This window comes from Podarcis bocagei, assembly GCF_964188305.1.
Source record: "Podarcis bocagei genome assembly, chromosome: 4".
Classification (NCBI taxonomy): Eukaryota; Metazoa; Chordata; class Lepidosauria; order Squamata; family Lacertidae; genus Podarcis; species Podarcis bocagei.
This window is the reverse complement of record NC_138128.1, coordinates 77,445,452-77,466,926: the sequence shown is the minus strand read 5'-3', so window position 1 is coordinate 77,466,926 and position 21,475 is coordinate 77,445,452. Positions and strand designations below refer to the sequence as shown.

Here is a 21,475-nt window from a genome sequence, read left to right as displayed (position 1 = left end):
TTCGATTAGGCAGGGGTTGTTTATTTTGCCTTGTTTATTTTGCATATGCTTTCACTGTCCTAAAAGAATATATACATTTTTTCACCATTTGTCATTTAACAATTTTTGTTTGAGGCGATTCTGACTACTTTGGTCATCATCCATATGCTCACTGGAGCAAATTCATACAGACTAAATTGAGAACCCATTTTTCGCACACCCCACACACCTCCATTGTCTCACCTGTCTGTACAGTACATGTAGTACCCATGTATTTTATACATGCGTGATCCACTTCTCTCTCCCCCCCTTTACCCAAATACTTCTTCTCTTTCCCAACTCATTCAGGGTGAAGCTACACTGCCACAAGCACAACGCAAGATTACTTATTCGTGGTGAACATACTTTCTATAAAGTTTTCAAAAAACAGGGGGCTAAATGTGATCAGCACAAATTAAATATTTAACACAGGGGATGGAATCTTTTTCAGCCATAGGACAACTGTATGGAGAGAGAGCATGGTGTGTGAGGGTTATTGTTTTCGTTTGTTATTATGCTATGTATTTTTGGGTTTTTATATTGTAAAACGCTCTGTGATCTTCAAATGAAGGATGGTATAGAAAATTTAATAACAACAACTACTACTACTGCATCATATAAATGCCTAGAAGGGCCTATTGTCACCCTTTTCCAAGAACCCTCTGATAACAGCTCCTCCCAGTTATAATGTGAAGTCAGTGTGCTTTGCCCAAGACGATTCTCAGCCCATAAATCCTCAGGACCTACAGTAAGCTAGGTGACTTATTTGGGTGATATATTTGAGGAGGAAGAGGGGGAAAATGTTCAGGTTCCAAACTACTCAAGGCTGCTTGCTATCCTAGGGACAGCAGAGGTCATATATCAAGTCATTTAGTAGTGCCACAGAGCCAGAGTACTGTGCCTTTAAATTCTCTCAAACTTTGCTTAAGTAATGGTGCCTCGACAGTCTTTCTGCCTTGCTTGGGGATGTAGTGTGCATGGACCTTGTCTCACACTAGGAGCTCTCCCAGGTGCTGAAGAACAGAAATACTTACTAGCTGGAGCCTGGTCCTGCTGCTAAATGACTCCCTCTGAAAGCCAGTCCCTGTTAGGCTTCAACTGCACTCTCCAGAACGTGAAAGTAAAAGTGTTCCATCCAGTGCTTTTTACCCCTAGGGGGATGCAGGGGTACACATACCCCTAAACATTTTGTGAATCTTTGTACTTTTGTCCATTTATTGTATTTATTTCTCCCAATTTGAACTATAAAATGGTGATTTTATTGAGTCCAAATGAGAGTACTCCTAAACACTGTTTTTAGAAAGAAAAAAAAGCACCGGTTCTATCTAAACAAACCATGTTGCTATTAAGAGGGCAGGATGAAGCAAACTTTGCTCTCACTCCCTGAGGCCATTCTCCTTTGAGCTTTAGAATGGATTAGGATGAAGTCACCCCAATAAATCCACAGTAAACCCTTTCTATATGCTCTCCCAGCACATAATATTAATAAAAGAGTTTCCCCCTTGGTAATCCTTCTCATAGCTAGTTTTTGGAATACACCTAAGGTTATTTTTCTCCCTCAAACAAAATTAAGCATTTAACCTGTACATCCTAATAGAAAATTAGGTGACAATAGCAAAAAGACTGTGCCCAAATGTCACATCCATCAATTTTATTAAACTATTTGTGTTGCCTGCACTCCCCCCTCTCCTCAGCAAAATTAATCAGTTCCGTCACTCTGTTGAGGTGTTTTTCCCCCCCCTTAAAGAAAAAGATGCCTGTGAATCACTGAAGACAGCAATAATACATTTAGACTTGAGGATCCTACAAAGATGTGAACACCTGGGTAACGATACATTTTTCATGCGTAGGTGGATTTTTCTGGAAAAGAATGACACCACCAATTACAGTATTTAGATTAACATTAAGATTCTCTTTCTTAGGTCTGACATCACGTCAGATTTATAAGAAAAAGAAATGGATGTGTCTGAAGCGGCTATTCTAATGCCTCTTCTTGGACACAAGTACAAGGGCTGTAGATTGGGGGCAGAGCACAATCTCTACATACAGAATGTCTCTACATACAGACAGTATAAGGAAGCTTCTTATGATCTTGCAAGCCCTTTCAGGCGCATGTATTTCAGAGTTTTCCTCTTTGTTTTGCCAAGCAGCCCCTCTCAGATTTATCAAGTCCATGCAAAGTCCTACACAGCTGGTAGTGGGAATGGTCCTCACAGCAAGATAAAATAAAACAAAAACAACCCTGGAAGGCACATTGCAATTAAGCTGGAACCAGCTCCTCTGACTTGCCTTTTATTTCTAGATTGCCAGTGCCTCTCCAATTTGTCTCCTTTCAATCTGATGCGTGGCACTTCTAAAGTCCCCAGCTGTGAGAGCACTCCATTCAAGAATCCCTCTGGGGGGAAATCACATTCGAAGAACTGAGTGGCACATCCAGCAAAATCACATGGTAGGGTCTTTATTAGAATGCACCACTCCAGACTGCAGGTGAAGGTTGCATTGTGGTTGGTTTTTTTAATGCTCCCTGTTCTCCCATATGGTGTACATCAGAAAGCTTTTAAGCCTAGTCCTTTCCCGGGTATGCTAATTTTCCACATGCAAAGAGGCTTCTTAAAAAAATGCACACAAGGGAGCAATACAAAAATGAGAGCCCTCACTTGCATTGCTATGATCTCAGAAAGACTGCTTTGCATTCCTCCCTACAAACATGAAGAGCAATGGTGAAAAACTAGTCACTGTTCACCTCCCGCTTCTGGATGTAAAAATCACCACAAGTTTCTTAATTTCAGACATGGAAGCCCCTAGATACAGTACATCAGAAAATGAGAAATGGGCTGCGGCTCTGTATCTCTCTTACAGCTGCGTAACAGCTGCAAAACACCTTGTCAAACCTCCTTGCAATATAGACGTGATGATAAGGAAGGTTTCACTTGCTGATCACTGCCTATCAGGTAGTCGATAAAGGAACAGAGACGGTCTATAAAAAGGTGGCAATCTTCAGTACATAAGGCTTTAATATTTATATCTGTAAAATGTTATACCTGTTCAGATATGCTGCATTTAAAAGCAAACAGATTTGTGGAAGTGAGGCAGTAGTCAGATGAGTAAACAAGAAAATGCTTGCAATGACGCTCCACTTTTGCCATGTTGTTGTTGTTGTTTTTACTCTCACTGTGCTCAGAGAGTTGTCATGTGGCAGCAGAGAGAAAGAATCATCATTTTCATCTGCTATATGGTAAACCGCCCTGCGATCCTCAGATGAAGGGCAGTATATAACTTTAAGTAAAAACAACAACAACAACAACAACAACAACAACAACAACAACAACAACAACAACAGAGCTCTAGAAACTGCACAAACAGCTCCTGTTGGCCAGCTAGCCTTGACACAGTATCGGCCAACTGCTGGTCTTTTGCCTGAGGAAAAAGACCACAGACCTCAGTGCCTGAGTATGTGCTTTATAAGCAAAGGTCCCAGGTTCAATCCTTGGGATCTCCAGGTAGGGTTGGGTAGTATCCTAGAGAGCTCCCTACCAATTAGCATGGACAATACTGAGCTGGATGGGCCAATAGTCTGATTTGGTACAAGGCTGCTTCCTTTGTTCCTACGTTCCTTAGCAACATGATTTGTCAAGCGTGGGTTTGCCCGAAAATATATCTGACAATTGCGGCTCCCACAGAATCTCTGTCTAGCAAGTGTAGGCTCCCAAAGAATTCAATCTGACAGTTATTTTCAAAGAAATTCAGTTTGCTAGACAGTCGTCATTGATGGTGTCATCGTCTGTGGTGCCACTCTTCTCACATTCACTCCTGCTATGAGACGAGGAGACAGAGATCTGCAAAACTGTAGCATGGTTTCTGCAGCAAATCAATCAAGCAGGTGATAGAATACCTTCAGAATTAATTTTGGCACAGATCCACTGACTTATTTAAAATATGTCTCTTTAGCAGCACAGAATCTACAACCGGAAAGCGGATGTAACCAATTCTGGCAGGTAACTCTATAGTCTTGAGAATTCAAATTGCATTGCATTTTTGGCATATATTTTTACTGTGTTTTGAGGTAATGGAGTTGTAGCTGTAGCACAGAGCTTGACAGCATAGAATTGTGATTTCCTGAACACACACCCAGCTGTTAATACCAACAGAGAAAATTTGCACTGTTAAAATAATCAGATTTATTTTTCCTTAAATCCAATAAACGATGGTTTGGATGTGTGAAACAGATGGCTACAGATAGCGTCCTCATTAGTATCAAGTGAATGCAGTACCAAACTGAGAGCAGTCCTATAAGATTGTAAGGTCAGTCAATATCTCCATATCAAGTGATCATGTGAACCGGCAAGCGAAATACTACTATTGCTCCCCATGTGCACCTGTGGTTCTGTGAACCTAGAGAAGAGGTAAGAGAAGAAAACTTCAAGTGGTAAAGAAAAGTTTGTCACTGGAGAACCACATGTAGTTTCTTTTCTGTTACTCACTACAGCTTTTGGTTTGCAAGGCACAGCCACATTGGCCATGCAGACCACTAATGCTAAACACTCCAGCAACATGTTAGAGTGCAAAAGTCCAATGCTGGGGAGGAAACCTAAGTAGATACCTACAGTGAACAGAAGAAGAGCCTTGCCCAAAGGTCTGTCTAGCACAGCATCCTCTTGGATAGGATGGCCACCAAATCAGGTGGTTTTAAAAGAGGATTAATTCATGGAGGGCAAGTCTTTCAATGGCTATGAGTCATGATGTCTGTATTGCCTCCAGTATTATAAGCATCATGACCCCATCAGGGAACATGAGTGGGAGAGATGCCCTGCATGTAGACTTCTCATACGTATCTTGTTTTCTAGTATGTGAACAGACTAGGTGGGTCTTAGGTCTGAACCAGCAAGGTTCTTGAACGTTTAGGGCAACACATTTCAATAGCTGCTGCAAAGAAACAATTTGATCCACAGAGGAAAATATATGAGAATATATTGCCTCAACAAGGCAAGATTTTGTATTTCCTATGTCCTAAACCTCACTTATAAAAAAAACAGAGCAGGATTTTCATTCGTTTCTTTATTTGGTTTGGTTTTGCTTACTGCTGCAGGTACATATGTATGAAGGCACAGCCTCCCTGTCACTACAATTCATGTCTGTCCTCCAGACACCCTTTCCCTTCCTTTTGCCCTTTTTTTCCACTGGATTTCCTCCTGGCTGATTTAATAGGCTACAATTGCCCTACAGCCTTCCACACAGTGACATCATTGTAACGGCAGCAGTGCAGGCCATTTCCTTGTTACCTTTCGGTCAACATGCCTGCCATTTTTGTGTGTTGCCTGAGTGAGAATAACAAGCAGCAGCACCTTCTCCCCCCTCCCCAGCTCCCAAACAGTGGCATAGGGGAGTGGGATTCACACCCTCATTCTAAAAGGTGAAGGGGAAAAGATGCAGTAGAATGTAGCCCAGAAGTTCTATTATGACTGCCGGATTTGTTGGCATATGAATGGGAGCAGAACATGCAACATGAGTAAAAATGCCCTGGACCAAAGATTCACAAATGCAACCGAAATATGTCAGTGAAACTGGTAGGACATAATTAAGAATCGCTATGAACATTTAGTCATTTAACAATTTTAATGGAAAAGGATATACCATCCCAGTTTATATATTATTGTTTTTCGAAGATTAGCAGATTTTAAATGAGAGAGCAAATGAGACAGATTCAGCCATGAATATTCTTGATCATGTTGTTGTTGTTTAGTCGTTTAGTCGTGTCCGATTCTTCGTGACCCCATGGACCAGAGCACGCCAGGCACTCCTGTCTTCCACTGCCTCCCGCAGTTTGGTCAGACTCATGTTTGTAGCTTCGAGAACACTGTCCAACCATCTCGTCCTCTGTCGTCCCCTTCTCCTTGTGCCCTCCATCTTTCCCAACATCAGGGTCTTTTCCAGGGAGTCTTCTCTTCTCATGAGGTGGCTAAAGTATTGGAGCCTCAGCTTCACGATCTGTCCTTCCAGTGAGCACTCAGGGCTGATTTCCTTCAGAATGGATACGTTTGATCTTCTTGCAGTCCATGGGACTCTCAAGAGTCTCCTCCAGCACCATAATTCAAAAGAATCAATTCTTCAACGATCAGCCTTCTTTATGGTCCAGCTCTCACTTCCATACATCACTACTGGGGAAACCATGGCTTTAACTATACGGACCTTTGTTGGTAAGGTGATGTCTCTGCTTTTTAAGATGCTGTCTAGGTTTGCCATCGCCTTTCTCCCAAGGAGCAGGCGTCTTTTAATTTCGTGACTGCTGTCACAATAGGACGCCTATTCTTGATCAGACAGTATTGCTATTCACAGTTACCATCTGGGCCTTGCTTCTATTAAAACTAACATATACAACTACTTCTTGCTTGCCCATAAGAAAGCATTGAGAGTCAGTGACAGCTTTCTTTCTACGCAACAGCCAGTTTCCAATGCCCCATCACACTCTGGCAAGGACAACAAATGGAGCAAAGAATGGGGCTATTCCGGCGCCATTAACCTGCTTGAGAAGACCCGCACTTAGTTGTGTGGGAAAGAGTAAATGAGCTGCCATTCATCCCTACGGGAAATGGTAAAATGCTGCACAAAGTTTGCAAGGAAGACAATGCCTGCTTTTCACTTCTGCTGCTGGGTGCTCTGGCCTCAACTCCACTGGCAGTCCCATGGGGACACAAGATACACACCAGGGGTATTGTTAGTCCATTGGCCCAATGTTTCTCTGCTCCAAGTCCACCCGGCAGATGCAGGGGGTGTGAGGATGTGTGAGTGCCATCACCCCACACTTCAGCTGTGTGGGAGGGAGAGTGGAAGTGGGAAGGGAGAAGGCTACAAAGGCACTGAGCTGCATCCTGTGAACTGGTTCCTCCACCCTGGTCCAAATGCCTCTTGGAAACTCCTTGTTCACAGGGGCACTGTATGTGGGAAATGGCTGCCTCTACAGGCAATTACAATGACCCAGGAACCCGAAACAGTAATTTCCCAATGGCATTTGAGGCTTTAAACTGTTGATTATGGGAGCAAGTTAGCAGCTCTGCCAATTAATTCTAGTGGGCAGGTGAGAGAATGAGTTTACCCAGATGGACGGCAGGGGCAGAACTGCTTACAAGGGGGATGCAAATGTTCCCAGGTGGTGTCATGGCATGCTTGGGCAGCGACAACATTGTCTTGGCTGTGAGGACGCCTTGCTGGTGAAGACTGAACATACACATTTGGTGCTGCTGGGTGAATGTTATCTGGAGGCACGCCATCACCCAGAGGGAGAATGAGGAAGACAAGTTCAAGATCTGCACTAAATGGCTGAGCAGCAACATCTACTTGCCCCGCAGCTACCCATCTCAGACCTGCACCACCTGTTCATATACCTGTTCAACTACCTTCTGAAAGGCTGAAGTGTCATAGTCTCCCTTTGCTCCAATGCTTGCCACTGGCCCTATGTTTCTTCCTCTCCTTACAAAAACTCACTTAGCGTCCTTGGTGAGAGGCTGTTAACTCAGAAGGAAGCTCCATTGAAGTGGTACTTTCCTCCACAATGGAAGGATCAGGGCATAGTACGGAAGCCTTCTCACCTTATTTCCATTTAAATCACCAGCTGAGACTTAACTAGCACCCAGTTTTTTTCCATTCCAGTAATTATTTCTAAATTTGCATATATACGCATCAATTAGAATGCACATGCTTTATGCAAATTTTTGTCCTATGGGTGTGCGCCTGAAATCTTTAAGAGCACACCTGCCAACATCCTGCAGTGTAAAGGTCCTTCTTCTAAGCATGCTTCTAAACTGTCGTTTTTCTAGTGTAATTAATAAAGTCTAAAGCAGTGTTTTTCAACCACTGTTCCGCGGCACACTAGTGTGCCACGAGATGTTGCCTGGTGTGCCGTGGGAAAAATTGAAAAATTCGAAAGATTTTTTTTTTAAAAAAAAGTCAAATTTTCGCCCACTAGACGGGCACCGGACTGTGTCCACCCTATTTTCCATCCGTCCTGGGTGGGGATCATATCGGATGGGATCGGATGAGAGCGGACAGGCGGTCCGCTCTCATCCGATTCCCCATAGAGAGCAGCGGGGCTCTGACATCTCCCTCTCCACACACCGTGGTGGTGTGCCTCATGATTTTTTTCATGAAACAAGTGTGCCTTTGCCCAAAAAAGGTTGAAAAACACTGGTCTAAAGAAGCAAAATGGGGAAATGGCTAGTGTACAAACTCTACCATTTTCCCTCTTCTGTAAGGAGTAGTAAGCTTTTCACACCTTTAACTCCTGGCATTGCTTCTCCCCAGACAGTGGAAATTGCAGAAATAATGCAACATATCTCTTCCTGTGCAGTGTAAAGGAATTATATTAGCATCTGAGTTCTGTATTTCTAGTTAGTACTCTCAATTTCTTTTAAAAAGCAAAGCAGGCCTAAATTTAAAAGCATATTTTTGTGTGTGCGTGTGCTTGTGTGTGTGTGTGTATACAACACAAATTCAATGGACGATCAGCTGAAGGACAGCTAATATTGAGGATGACACATTTCTCCCTTAACCTTAATTCACTTTTTCTTCTGCAGATTGCCCCGGGGGCTTTAGCTTTTCCGTCTTCTCTTATTAACACTAGCTCATAGTCGCCAGACAAATGGAATCTATCACAAAGTGTATCTTAGAGCCCTACGGTTTCTGTTTTCACAGGGAAGAGCCATCACTGAGAATGAAGTGGAAGGGGAAAGCTAGTGAGAGGGAAGAATTGCCTAAAGTGCGTGTATTTTCACATTTCAGAGCTGCGGTGTTAGGCACTGTTACACAACCAAGAGATTTATTTTCATCCAGTTTTGACAACCTTAAGGTATAATAGGTTTTTTTTGCAGAAAGATATTATGTATGACAACTGTTTTCAAACTGTGTGTTACTAATTTTGGGTGGGGAGGGGAAAAAATACAAGTAACCATCAGACCTAGTGTTGTTGTTGTTGTTGTGGTGGTTTGTTTTTTAAAGTAGCGGTTACCAAGGAAACCAAAACCTCCACATTTCAATAGGTAGCACATCTTGATTCAGTGCTTAATCTCCAGCTACAACAGCAGTTGATGGATGTGCCTCAACATACCCCTGAAAATGAAGGAAACTAGGGCAGGGGAAACTGCTGACTTACACTGGAGCCAAGATGAAGAATCCCGAGACACTGACAGTTCTGGAAGTTGCAAACAAGTAATATGACCAGTGTCCTTCAAGAACCCTGAAGGTGAGATACTGCCCAGTCTCCTGGAGCTTATAGTGCAATGTTAAGGGTAGTGAGACAAGAAATAGCCTGTGCTCAGTGGTGGCCAATGTCATCCCAGGCTTTGGAATGCTCTCCCCAGGGCAGCTCACCTGGGACCCAGTTTACAATCTAAAGGCATCTTCTGTTAGGCGATGTGTAAATTTAATAAATAAAAATAATGCCTAGTTAAGGAGTATATGAGCAGATATTACGTATACACTGCTGAACGCCAAAATAGGCTTCAGAGTGATTTACAAAAATCAACTGCACAAACATTAGAATTTGAAGCCCCATAAACAATCCCATTAAAATGTCGTGGTGGTCGGCATCATCATTATTAAATCCATTTAAAAATGCAACAAAACAACTCAGCAATTAAAACTCTGGTGGAGAACAGCATGTGTTTATCCCTCTGGTCTAACAGTCCTTAGAATGAACCCCACAGACCCCACCCAGAAGCTTCTGACACATGCCTATTGGAGCCCATTTATGCTATCACAAAATGTCTCCCTGAAATGCCAAGGGGTCATGAGGTGAAGCTTTGAGAAAATCAAGCTTGACAGCAGCATTTGAACAGACTCTCTATGCTGAAATTCAAGCAGCTTAAGCATTCAGCCCCCCCCTGATGAGACACCAGAAAAGGGATCATAAATCATGGATTGTGTTAAAATACACAAAATAAGTGGCATCCCTCAGGGGCCAGTTCCAAGGTCACTTTTGTGAGCTTCATTAGCAAAATGAGAGGGGAGAAACAGATCATCCCACACACCACTTCTCCTCCCCTCACAAATTAAAATAACCTATGTGGATGAAATCTCTCATTGAACTCTTTTTAGGTTTCAGGTATCCAGGTTCATGGGCCGGCAAAAACCTTGGGCTAGGGGTAGATAAGTAGACTGAAGGAAAAAGGCTGAAGGTCAAAGAAAAGCAGGGTAAAGGTAAAGTATCAGGTTGAAAGCTGTAGTGTGGTGGGCACAGAGGAAGATGCAAGGAACTTTCCTGAGTGACAATCTGCTCAAAGTGAGAGAGGGCAGTGGCTCTAGGAGACTCATTTCATCCAGAGGCACCAGACTGGAGTCATGTGACCTTTCAGGGTCTGAGATCATGGTCTGTGGTATGACTGCCTTTGATGGACCTGCCTGAACTTCACTCTTTTGGCCAACAATGCTGGTGACACAGACAGCTGGAAGAAAATACTAATTTAAAACAATTAGCAGATGTAGACTCTGGCTAGTGGAAAACTATGGTTCAGCATTGTGGCTGTTAAAACCTTTAAATACAGTATCAGTCACAAAAGCTTCAGAGTTCATTATGGTGTTTAATAGAATCACAGGATTGTAGAGTTGGAAGACCCCTGAGGATCACCTAGTTTAACTCCTTGCAATGCAGGAATATGCAGCTGTCCCAAATGGGAACTGAACCTGTGACCATGGTATTTATCAGCACTATGCTCTAACCAACTGAGCTATCCGGTGGTTTGAGAACTTCCCTGTTTCCTTCAAGGCATTCTCATTTTGCTTAGGTGGAGTTGGGGGACCAGCAACATATGAATAGCCACACGTTTCTCATCCCCGTGTTAAGGAAATGATGTGATCAATTTCTCAAATCATGGTCAAAGCTTTAAGATGGTGGCAGAGTTCAAAGTTAGCTTCTGTTCGGTCTGCTTAGATGAAACCCAGTAAGAACGAGATATTTACCTACAAGACAGAATAACTCAGCTAAGTAAACTTGCACCTGACACTTTCATTTCCCAAAAGCTGCCCACATGTCCACTAGCATGATGTGTGCTATTTGGGATGAATCAAGCTATTGATTAATGCAACTGATTAGGCATCACTGGAAAAACTGGAAACATATATATCAAATTATATGTGAAGGCCACCTCTCTCTCATTTAAGGATTGCTGTTTTTCTGTGACTCATCATGATAATCACCAATGTCAATGCAAAAGTGCTCCTAAGCCGCATCTAAGTGAATAGTGAACAGAACCTTTAAGTGAAACAGCCTCATTCTTTCTCCACATCCCACCATATTCATACAGATTTAACAGAGCTTGCCACTGGAACCCTTTTCTGTGAGAGGCCTTTCCACCACCACAGTTGTGATTTAGTCAATGTTGAAACTCAGATTTTTTGGGGGCCCTCGTGAAAGTTCTCAGTGGGGTCCCATCAGTGAGGTGGGATGTACAAACTGAGAATTCTCTCATTCTGCCTCTGACATTGTAGGATGCCATTTCAAAGGTAAGCCTGTAAGCGCTTCAATTGGAGAATAGCCTCCACCAAAGGTGTCATGGACTTTGAAGAAGCACAAACTCAGGAAGAAAGGGAGAAACTTGCTAAGAGGAAGGCACGTTTGGCAAATCCTCACCACGATCAACTCCCACCCAGAAACCTATATCCCCACTGTGAAAGGATGTGTGGATCCAGCATTGGCCTCCACAGTCACTTACAGACACGCCGTTAAGACCACATTCATGGAAGACAATCTTACTTGGCTACAAGTAATTGCCAAAGAAGAAGATGGCAGCACAGAGTGGGGGGCACTGGGTCCTTTGCTTGCTTTGGGGCACTGGCAAATGCCTGATCCCACAACCTTTGAAGCCATCCCTGCAGTCTTATGCTATCCTGCCGCCTGCTGCGGAGCATCCGCATCCCACTACTGGCACTTCTGACAGTCATTTGTCCGTCAGTGCCTGTGGTTCACTGTCAAATTAGCGAGTTGTAGAAGTCACTGCTAGGATCCATCATTCAGCTTGTTGTTCAGATCTAAGCATTTTAAAGCATAATAGTGCACGATATAGAACATAAAGCACATTTAATTTGATATCTAAGTCAAGGGGGTGGGGAGAGACTAATTAGAAACCTCTCGTTAGGGAGCTCGCTCTAGCTGGCTGTTGACACCAGTGATGCTGATAGGAGGGCATATTCTCAACATGCATGCAATAATGTGCTTCACATTACTTTAACATCCTCTCCATGTGTTATTTTAATTGAGGTCTCACAATTTTTAATGTGTTATTTTTATCCCCATCTCGCAAAACTACAAAGCATATTGTAGCATCTAGTCAATTTGCATCTTGGTCAACGACAGCGCAAGTTAGCAAAAAGTGTGTCTTAAGGCAACAGCACATATTAAAAAATAAATACACGTTATAATAAGCCATGTGGTCACTTTCTGCCCCTGAGGACTATCTAACACATAATGGCTCATCAAAATATTGTATCTGTGAGCTACTTTTGGAAGAGCTTAGGCCCTGTAACAACTTTGCCAGTCCAGTTGCATCTCTATCATTTTAAAAGGATGCATCTCAGAATAATATTATTGACTGCCTAGTGGCACAGACAATACACGTGTACTAGTGTTATTTTGGACCAGGTTTGGAAGGGAGAAAGAGGGGTTGGGCAAGTTATAGAGGGGTTGCGGTGAGCTGTGTGGGGATGAGGGAAGGGGTTGGGGGCAAGCTGTGAGGGGATGGGGAAGGGAGTTGGGCAAGTTACTAGGGTCTGGGGTGAGATGTGAGCATCTTAGGGATGAGCTATGGGGGTTGGGGCGAGATGCAGGCAGGCATGGGTGGTGAGCAATGCAAGCAAGCACAGCAGCCCCTAGAAGACAACATTAAGTTAAATGGTCTAACCTGATCTAAGGCAATTACCAATGATCAATTAGGTTTACAGAGAGTGGCAACAATATGAATCATGACAGAGACACTTTCACACAGCACGGATCGAAGAGCAGTAATTATTAAGGAAAGATCAAGATTTCCTTTTCCATTTGCCTGAGCTTGGATCCTTGAAAGAGAACAAGGAGGCAATAAGCAAGAGGCAATCCCTAGAGGCACAAGGTCAGCCACTCTCTTGCTTTTGTCATAATAGGGATGACAAATGGTAAGCAGCCTCTCCTGCTCCCACATTAACTGATGACAACAGCAGCCTTGAGTCATAATAGGGTTGCCTAGAGCACCCAAGGCTTGCCCCCAGCCTGGTTCAGTGTGCTCTGGCTTCTTGTCAAGAGAAACCACTGGCTTTTGAGACACTTAGGCGCCTCTTGCTCACAGTATTCTCCATCTTTGTCAGCTGAGAGTGCAGCCAATAATATATGCCCACCCATCACCAGAGGTATCAGTTCTCTTTCTACTTTCAGGAGTGCAAAGTAGTTTCAAGGTGGGGAGAATTCATCTTGACTTAAGTTCTCAACTCTTTGGCTATCTGGGAGGCCACCTGTAGGTTATAAACCATCACTGACCAGACCTCCTACCAGAGGAAGCTAATTCTACATCCTCCTGAAACTGGTAAGTATTGCATATGCTAGTCTAAACATTGTCTTCTTCTTCTATTTTGATCATGTTAACACAGAAGATTAATCCTTCTAAAATTAGGAATCTGCTCTAGTAAACCACATCTAATTAACACTTGGAGTAGCTTGGTGGGTTTTTGGTTTCTTTTCTAAGAAAGAATGATAATGAACTAAGTTCAGGGATCTGTAGGATCTAAAGATGCCAATCTGCGCATTTCCTCCCAGAAGCCTGCATTGGAATGACTTGCACTTGCTTGTTTAACTTTATCAGCTTCTGCAGAATATTAACATTTTCCTCCAAGGCATTCAGTCATTTGGATAAAAGGCCATGCTTTACCCCCTCAATGTCCTCAGGCCTCTTTCTCACATGGAAAGCTTCCCCTATCCCAGCCAGCTGTGATGGGAGCAAATTATCTATTCCCAGAGTCAGTGAAGAGAGGAGGTCAGTGGCCTAGAAGGAGAGGGATGTAGAAATTCAACAGCTGCCCTTGGCAACCCACAACCTTTGAGCAACTGGTAGGAAAAGTCTCATTTTTAGAAAGAATGTTGAGCATACACTCAGAGAACGGGGGGACATTTTCTACTCATTTGTTTTTATTGCTGGCAAGAATAATTCAGGCTGTTATACATTTAGCTAGGCTAATGTGGTGGATCAGATCAGTTGATTAGTAGGGCATTTTATTTTCATAATATGCAAATTAGAATCATAGAATCATAGAGTTGGAATAGACCACAAGGGCCATCGAGTTCAACCCCCTGCCAAGCAGGAAACACCATCAGAGCACTCCTGACATATGGTTGTCAAGCCTCTGCTTAAAGACCTCCAAAGTAGGAGACTCCACCACACTCCTTGGCAGCAAATTCCACTGTCGAACAGCTCTTACTGTCACGAAGTTCTTCCTAATGTTTAGGTGGAATCTTCTTTCTTGTAGTTTGGATCCATTGCTCCGTGTCCGCTTCTCTGGAGCAGCAGAAAACAACCTTTCTCCTTCCTCTATATGACATCCTTTTATATATTTGAACATGGCTATCATATCACCCCTTAACCTCCTCTTCTCCAGGCTAAACATGCCCAGCTCCCTTAGCCGTTCCTCATAAGGCATCGTTTCCAGGCCTTTGACCATTTTGGTTGCCCTCCTCTGGACACGTTCCAGTTTGTCAATGTCCTTCTTCAACTGTGGTGCCCAGAACTGGACACAGTACTCCAGGTGAAGTCTGACCAGAGCAGAATACAGTGGCACTATTACTTCCCTTGATCTAGATGCTATACTCCTATTGATGCAGCCCAGAATTGCATTGGCTTTTTTAGCTGCCGCGTCACACTGTTGGCTCATGTCAACCAAGACTCCTAGATCCTTTTCACATGTATTGCTCTCAAGCCAGGTGTCACCCATCTTGTATTTGTGCCTCTCATTTTTTTTGCCCAAGTGCAATACTTTACATTTCTCCCTGTTAAAGTTCATCTTGTTTGTTTTTGCCCAGTTCTCTAATCTGTCAAGGTCGTTTTGAAGTGTGATCCTGTCCTCTGGGGTGTTAGCCACACACACCCCAGTTTGGTGTCATCTGCAAATTTGATCAGGATGCCCTTGAGTCCATCATCCAAGTCGTTGATAAAGATGTTGAATAAGACCGGGCCCAAGACAGAACCCTGTGGCACCCCACTAGTCACTCTTCTCCAGGATGAAGAGGAACCATTGATGAGCACCCTTTGGGTTCGGTCAGTCAGCCAGTTACAAATCCACTGAGTGGTAGCACAGTCAAGACCGCATTTTACCAGCTTCTTTACAAGAATATCATGGGGCACCTTGTCGAATGCCTTGCTGAAATCAAGGTAGGCTACATTCATTGGGTTCCCTGACTATTGGTGATCACAGCATTCCTTTCTAGGTGCTCACAGACTGTTTGCTTAATGATATGCTCCAGAATCTTCCCTGGTATTGATGTCAGACTGACTTGGCGATAATTATTTGGGTCCTCTCTTTTCCCCTTTTTGAAAATAGGGACAACATTTGCCCTCCTTCAGTCTGCCGGGACTTCGCCTGTTCCCCAGGAATTCTCAAAGATGACTGCCAGTGGTTCTGAGATCACATCTGCCAGTTCTTTTAATACTCTTGGATGCAGTTCATCTGGCCCTGGAAACTTGAAAACATCTAAACTAGCCAAGTATTCTTGTACTATCTCCTTAGTTATTCTGGGCTGTGTTTCCTTTGCTGAATCATTTGCTCCAAATTCTTCAGGTCGGGCATTGTTTTCTTTATCGGAGAAGACTGAGGCAAAGAAGGCATCGAGGAGTTCAGCCCTTTCTGTGTCCCCTGTTTGCATTTCACCATCTTCTCCTCTGAGTGATCCCACTGTTTCTTTGTTCTTCCTTTTGCTTACGGACATACCCATAAAAGCCTTTTTTGTTGCTTTTAAGCTCTCTAGCAAGCCTGAGTTCATTCTGTGCTTTAACTTTTCTGACTTTGTGTCAACATGTGCTGGTTATTTGTTTGAATTCCTCTTTGGTGGTTTCCCCCCTTTTCCATTTTTTGTACACATCCTTTTTTAATCTTAACTCAGTTAAAAGTTCTTTAGATAGCCACCCTGGCTTCTTTAGGCACCTTCCATGTTTCTGTCTCATTGGTATTGCCTGAAGTTGTGCTTTTACTATCTTCCTCTTAACAAACTCCCAGCCATCATGAACTCCCTTTCCTTTTAGTATTACTGTCCATGGGATCTCACCCAGCACTTCCCTAAGTTTTATGAAGTCGGCTTTCTTAAAGTCAAGAAATTGAGTCCTAGTATGCTTGGCTGCTCCTTTCCGCTGTATAGTAAACTTCAGAAGAGCATGATCACTCGCGCCTAATGATCCTTCCACTTCTACCCAACTAACCAGGTCATCAACATTGGTTAGGACCAGATCTAAAATGGCTGTTCCTCTTGTTGCTTCTCCCACTTTCTGGACAATGAAGTTGTCTGCAAGGCCAGTGAGGAATCTGTTTGACCTTATGCTCTTGGCTGAGTTTGACTTCCAACAAATATCCGGGTAATTGAAGTCCCCCATTACTACTATCTCCCTTCCTTTTGCATGCTTGGCCATCTGTTCCAGGAAGGCATCATCTATGTCCTCCATTTGGCTTGGGGATCTATAGTAAACTCCCACAATGAGGTCTCTGTTATTCTTCTCTCCCTTAATTTTGACCCAAATGCTCTCACTTTGGCTTTGAGGTCCTAAATCTTGGATCTCTTCACAGGTATACACATCCCTGACATATAACGCCACTCCTCCTCCTTTCTTGTCTGGTCTGTTTCTCTGAAATAGATTGTATCCCTCCATTATTACATTCCAATCATGGGACTTATCCCACCAGGTTTCAGTGATGCCTATTATGTCATATTTAGTTTGCTGTACCAAGAGCTCAAGCTCATCTTGTTTATGTCCCATGCTTTGCACATTAGTGTACAGACATTGAAGTCCATTAATCATTCCCCCGTGTCTCTTATTTAAGGATTTTTTCCTCCCACCACTAGGTCTGTGTGCTGTTTGCTCCATTTGGTCTATGACATTTGGATGATCATCTTCATCAATTGATAGACTCCTACCTTCAGGAGCACTGTCTCCCTCCCCGACATTAGTCAGTTTAAAGCCCTCCTGATGAGGTTTTTGAGATTTTTGGCAAAAACATTCCTCCCAACCGTTGTGAGGTGCAGCCCATCGCTTGCCAGAAGTCCATCTTCAAGAAACTGCAGTCCGTGATCTAAGAATCCAAACCGTTCCTGTTTACACCATTTGCGAAGCCAGCTGTTCACTTCCACTATTTTTCCCTCTCTCCCTGGGCCACGTCGTTCAACTGGGAGGACAGATGAGATGACAATTTGTGCATTTAATTGCTTCAATTTCCTGCCCAGAGCCTCGTAGTCTCTTTTGATCTTCTGGAGGCTATTGCTTGCAGTGTCATTGGTTCCCACATGAACCAAGAAGAAGGGGTATTTGTCAGTGGGTTTTATGATTCCTTGCAGTCGTTCAGTTACATCTTGGATCTTACCCCCGGGGAGACAGCACACCTCCCGAGGCATCTTGTCAGGCCCACAGATCACTGCTTCTGTTCCCCTCAGTAGGGAATCCCCTATCACCACTACACGCCTCCTCTTAGGTTTGGTCGGGGTTCTTCCGTGAGCTGTCCAAATTGCATTGTGGGGATTTGGGGATCCTAGACATAGCATCCCTAGATGTCATAATAAACTCAGTGAAACTCTTTAGAGGCTTACTCTAAAGCACAGATCTGGCGCATTAGACAAAGCGACTCAAAATGTTTAATACTGGCATGACAGAATAAGGCCCTGGAAAGAATTAAGCACTACACAGCAACAGTAGCTCATGGCGTTACTGGATTCAATATAAAAAGGTTTTTGTTTTTGAGAAAAGGAAGTGCCAAACAAAAGCGTGCATATTGAAGAAAGAGTATGCAGAATACTGGATTGTAGCACCATTTAGAACATATCTGGGATGGAAATCTTTTCCTGCTCTTGTGTAAGAAGCTAGACCATCAGGAGAATTCAAAATACGGCATTTCCCCACTTGTGGTCTCAGGTGGTCATATAGAATTCTACCACCCCAGTTTACCAGCTAATTTTGTATAACCCCACAGAACAGGCATAACAATTTACAGCATTGGCATGTTCACTAGTTGAGGTGGTACTGCCCTCTCGCAAGCCTGCTTATTAACATTTTCACATAAGGAGTTGTTTGAAAGCATTAAAAATGAAAATGATGTTAAAAAACACCAGATGTCAAGGTGGAAAAAATTGCAAGAAGAAAAGACATTTAATTCAGAGGTGCTACATTGATGAGACATGTGAAAATTGAAGTGATATATAAGGTGGTCAACATCTAAAATCCATCTAAGTGCAGCCATACTTTATCAGCCTGCTTTTTTTAAAAAAAAGTCAGGTTCATTTCACAATAAAAAATGGGGAGCTGTGGATCCTAGATGAAATGAGGAATTAAGTGTTTTCTCTTTGATTGTGTTTTAAAGGCATATTTTAAGACAAAAACAAATGTACAAGCAGGATGGTGTCTGGTGCTCTTTCTCATCTGCAAGTTTGTTCAATGTATATTTTCATCTTCATGGATCAATACATTGCACAACACAGTGAAATATTTGAGGTTCATTTAAATAAAACTGCAAAATATTTCAGGAATCAGCTTCATTTCCTTTCTGTCCCACCCTTCCTTTCCCAATAAAATGTTTCCAGTAAAGTTGCATTGCTGCTCTTCACCTCACTTCTGCCACCACCTGGGGTCATTCCCCCCTGCCCTTCATAAGTATCATTCTTATAACACACACACAATTTCTACCAGGGTGACCCAAGTTCCATGACAAGAATGGCTGCATCCTAAAATTTGAATTTCTCTTATTTTGCAGATTATACAACTTGTACTACAGTGGAACCTCTATTTACAGACATAATCCATTCCGGAGGTCTGTCAGCTGGTCAAAACAGGATGCTAGAAGAGGTGTCTTGTGTGTGCGCGCATTCAGCGGCAGCGCGCTTCTGCACATGCACAGATGGCAGAAGCCACTGCTGCGCATGCGCGAATTGCGGCAAACCCAGTGTTTACTTCCGGGTTTGCCACGGACGCAACTTGGAACATCTGCGAGACAAGGTGCATGTAAGTCGAGGTTCCACTGTATTTCTCAAAACGAATCTACTTCTACTTACAGGGGAGACATAAGGGAGCTTATCCTGGGCACTGAGGTTTTCCCAACTACTGGAAATCTACTGGGATTTCAGCAGGTATTGTCTATGCACTCCCAAGCATCTCTTTGCAAACTTATTTGGCGTTTCTATGAAGAATAGATGTTACAGCCAGGTGTGGAGAGGTCAGTGGCCTCCCATGTGAATAAGTTAATAACATTCGGCGGCTGCCAGTATGTCAAAAAGAGAATGATGGCTCTACAGAGAATTCTCCAGGATTTCTGTTGCATCTGGTCTGTATCCTGTTGCTGTAATGACTCCCTATTTTTTAAAGGCACTTAAGGCACATAAAGACAACAACATGTACTTTTTGCAAGAACATTGTGTCTGAAACATTTCAACCATGATTTAACTAGAGTGCACTAAGCAATTATTATGTTACAATGATATCAGAATGCATCTGAGTAGCCAACATTTGCTAAGATGTCTTCATTACTTTTTCTTCTCTGTCACATTAGTACTGAACAAGTGCAATGGTTCTGTCATATTTCATGTGGGGAATATACGTACATAAAGATATTTAAACCATATTCCGGAAAGGGGTTATTAACACATTTTCCTTCCACTCAACTTACCTTGAGCTGACAGGAGTGTTAGATGCTCAAGGCCTGACAGGTTTCAAACTATTCACTGCTGGAAAGAAATCTCCTGAACACAACATTCCTATTATTACAAGATATTTTATCCTCAATATAACTATACCCTGAATATGAGGTAGGTGGGATATTTGCAAGAAACCATTACTATCTGTTTCTGAAGAAGGCTTCAGATTCCCCAAATGTAGACAGCAGAATGAGTCTGACGAAGCTTTCTCAGACACCCCATATTCCTTAAGCTGCCCCACGTGCACTCTGAGAAATAGCAACATTGTCCAAAGGAAGAGGATGTTCTGCAGAACATTATTCTGCTGTTGAGGTCAGTAATGATTTGTTAGCTACCCAGAGGTCACTTTATGCTGAAGGAGAGGGACAGTGGATAGATAGATAGATAGATAGATAGATAGATAGATAGATGATAGATAGATAGATGATAGATAGATAGATGATAGATAGATAGATGATAGATAGATAGATATCACACACAAACACACACACACACACACACACACACACACACACACACACACGAACTGAGACCTATCAGGTGCAGAGCCAATATGGAAATAACTCAATAAATGTCACTTGCATGTTCCCAAGCCAAAACATTTTCCTGCCTAAGGTGGAGCAGCAAACAGCACCCCATTCCAAGTCAAGCAGCATGGTGTCCACAGCTGACTAAGTTATTTTGTCACCTTGTGAAGAAAACCCCTTTCCTTGACAAAAAACCAACAATGAACAAACAATAACTTCTTACCATTCCATGACATCCAAAAGCATTTGCCTGAAGCAGCTACCTTAGTCTGCTAACGGTAGGTCCAGTCCTGCCTTCTGGGGTGGTGAAAACACACCCTAAAGGCTATGGGAAGTTTAAGTGCACAGGTCCCTTCCAGCACACAGCTGAGGAGCAAGGGTAAGGCATCAGATCTGTTTTGGTGCTTAAGCACTCAGCTGAGCAATGGTTCTAGTTGAAGCAGGACTGGGAGCTCTCCTTGGTCCTGCAGACACTGCATTTGACATCCTGAGGCCTGTTACAAGTGCTTCTCCAGAACCAGTATGGAAGAGTAGCAAATATTTGCATTGTTTACCTTGTACATAACTACCTACTCTAGCACGGTAGAGTTCTCGTACCCCACAATATTTCAATGAAGGAAATCCCAGGCTTTTGAGGATTAGTTGAGAGGAAATGCTGTGTCCTTGGACTTCCCCCATCAAAAGACAATGCCGAGTTTGAAGCATGGGAAACATTTAATGGCACAGGTTGTAGGTCACAACAATATTGATTTGCCTATCATTCATACTTGTGACCGCTGCTGTTTGATTAAAGGCCAACTGGCAAGTACAAACAGGAATCTGATGAAGTAATTTTTTAAAAAGAAGAAAAGTGAAGAGAAGTGATATTGCACAAAGTCATGGAAAATCAAAGCGACCTCCCCCTATCTAAAAGATAATGTTATCCTCAAACCATCCCTGGTAATAAACCATCTTTCCCACTGTTTCCAGTGCTGGCTAATTAGAAATCTATTTGTGTACTAACAAACATAAAAGGCCCCATTTCAGTAAAAAGTTTAAATACAAG

General features: G+C 42.9%; 1 protein-coding gene and 1 long non-coding RNA gene across 6 annotated transcripts in view; one reads left to right on the top strand and one right to left on the bottom strand.

Annotated features, from left to right (window-relative positions):
- The window catches only part of ANK3 (ankyrin 3), a 401,108-nt gene that overhangs the window by 260,892 nt on the left and 118,741 nt on the right, over nt 1–21,475 (bottom strand). The gene's annotated exons all lie outside the window — the stretch shown is intronic.
- LOC308585562 lies at nt 13,067–19,712 on the top strand. Of its 2 annotated transcripts, none has more exons than XR_014007490.1 (3): nt 13,067–13,556; nt 18,967–19,069; nt 19,267–19,712. It is a non-coding gene; the product is annotated as an uncharacterized lncRNA (long non-coding RNA). The 2 variants fall into 2 exon arrangements; XR_014007491.1 differs by having other exon boundaries at nt 13,068–13,556; nt 18,967–19,065.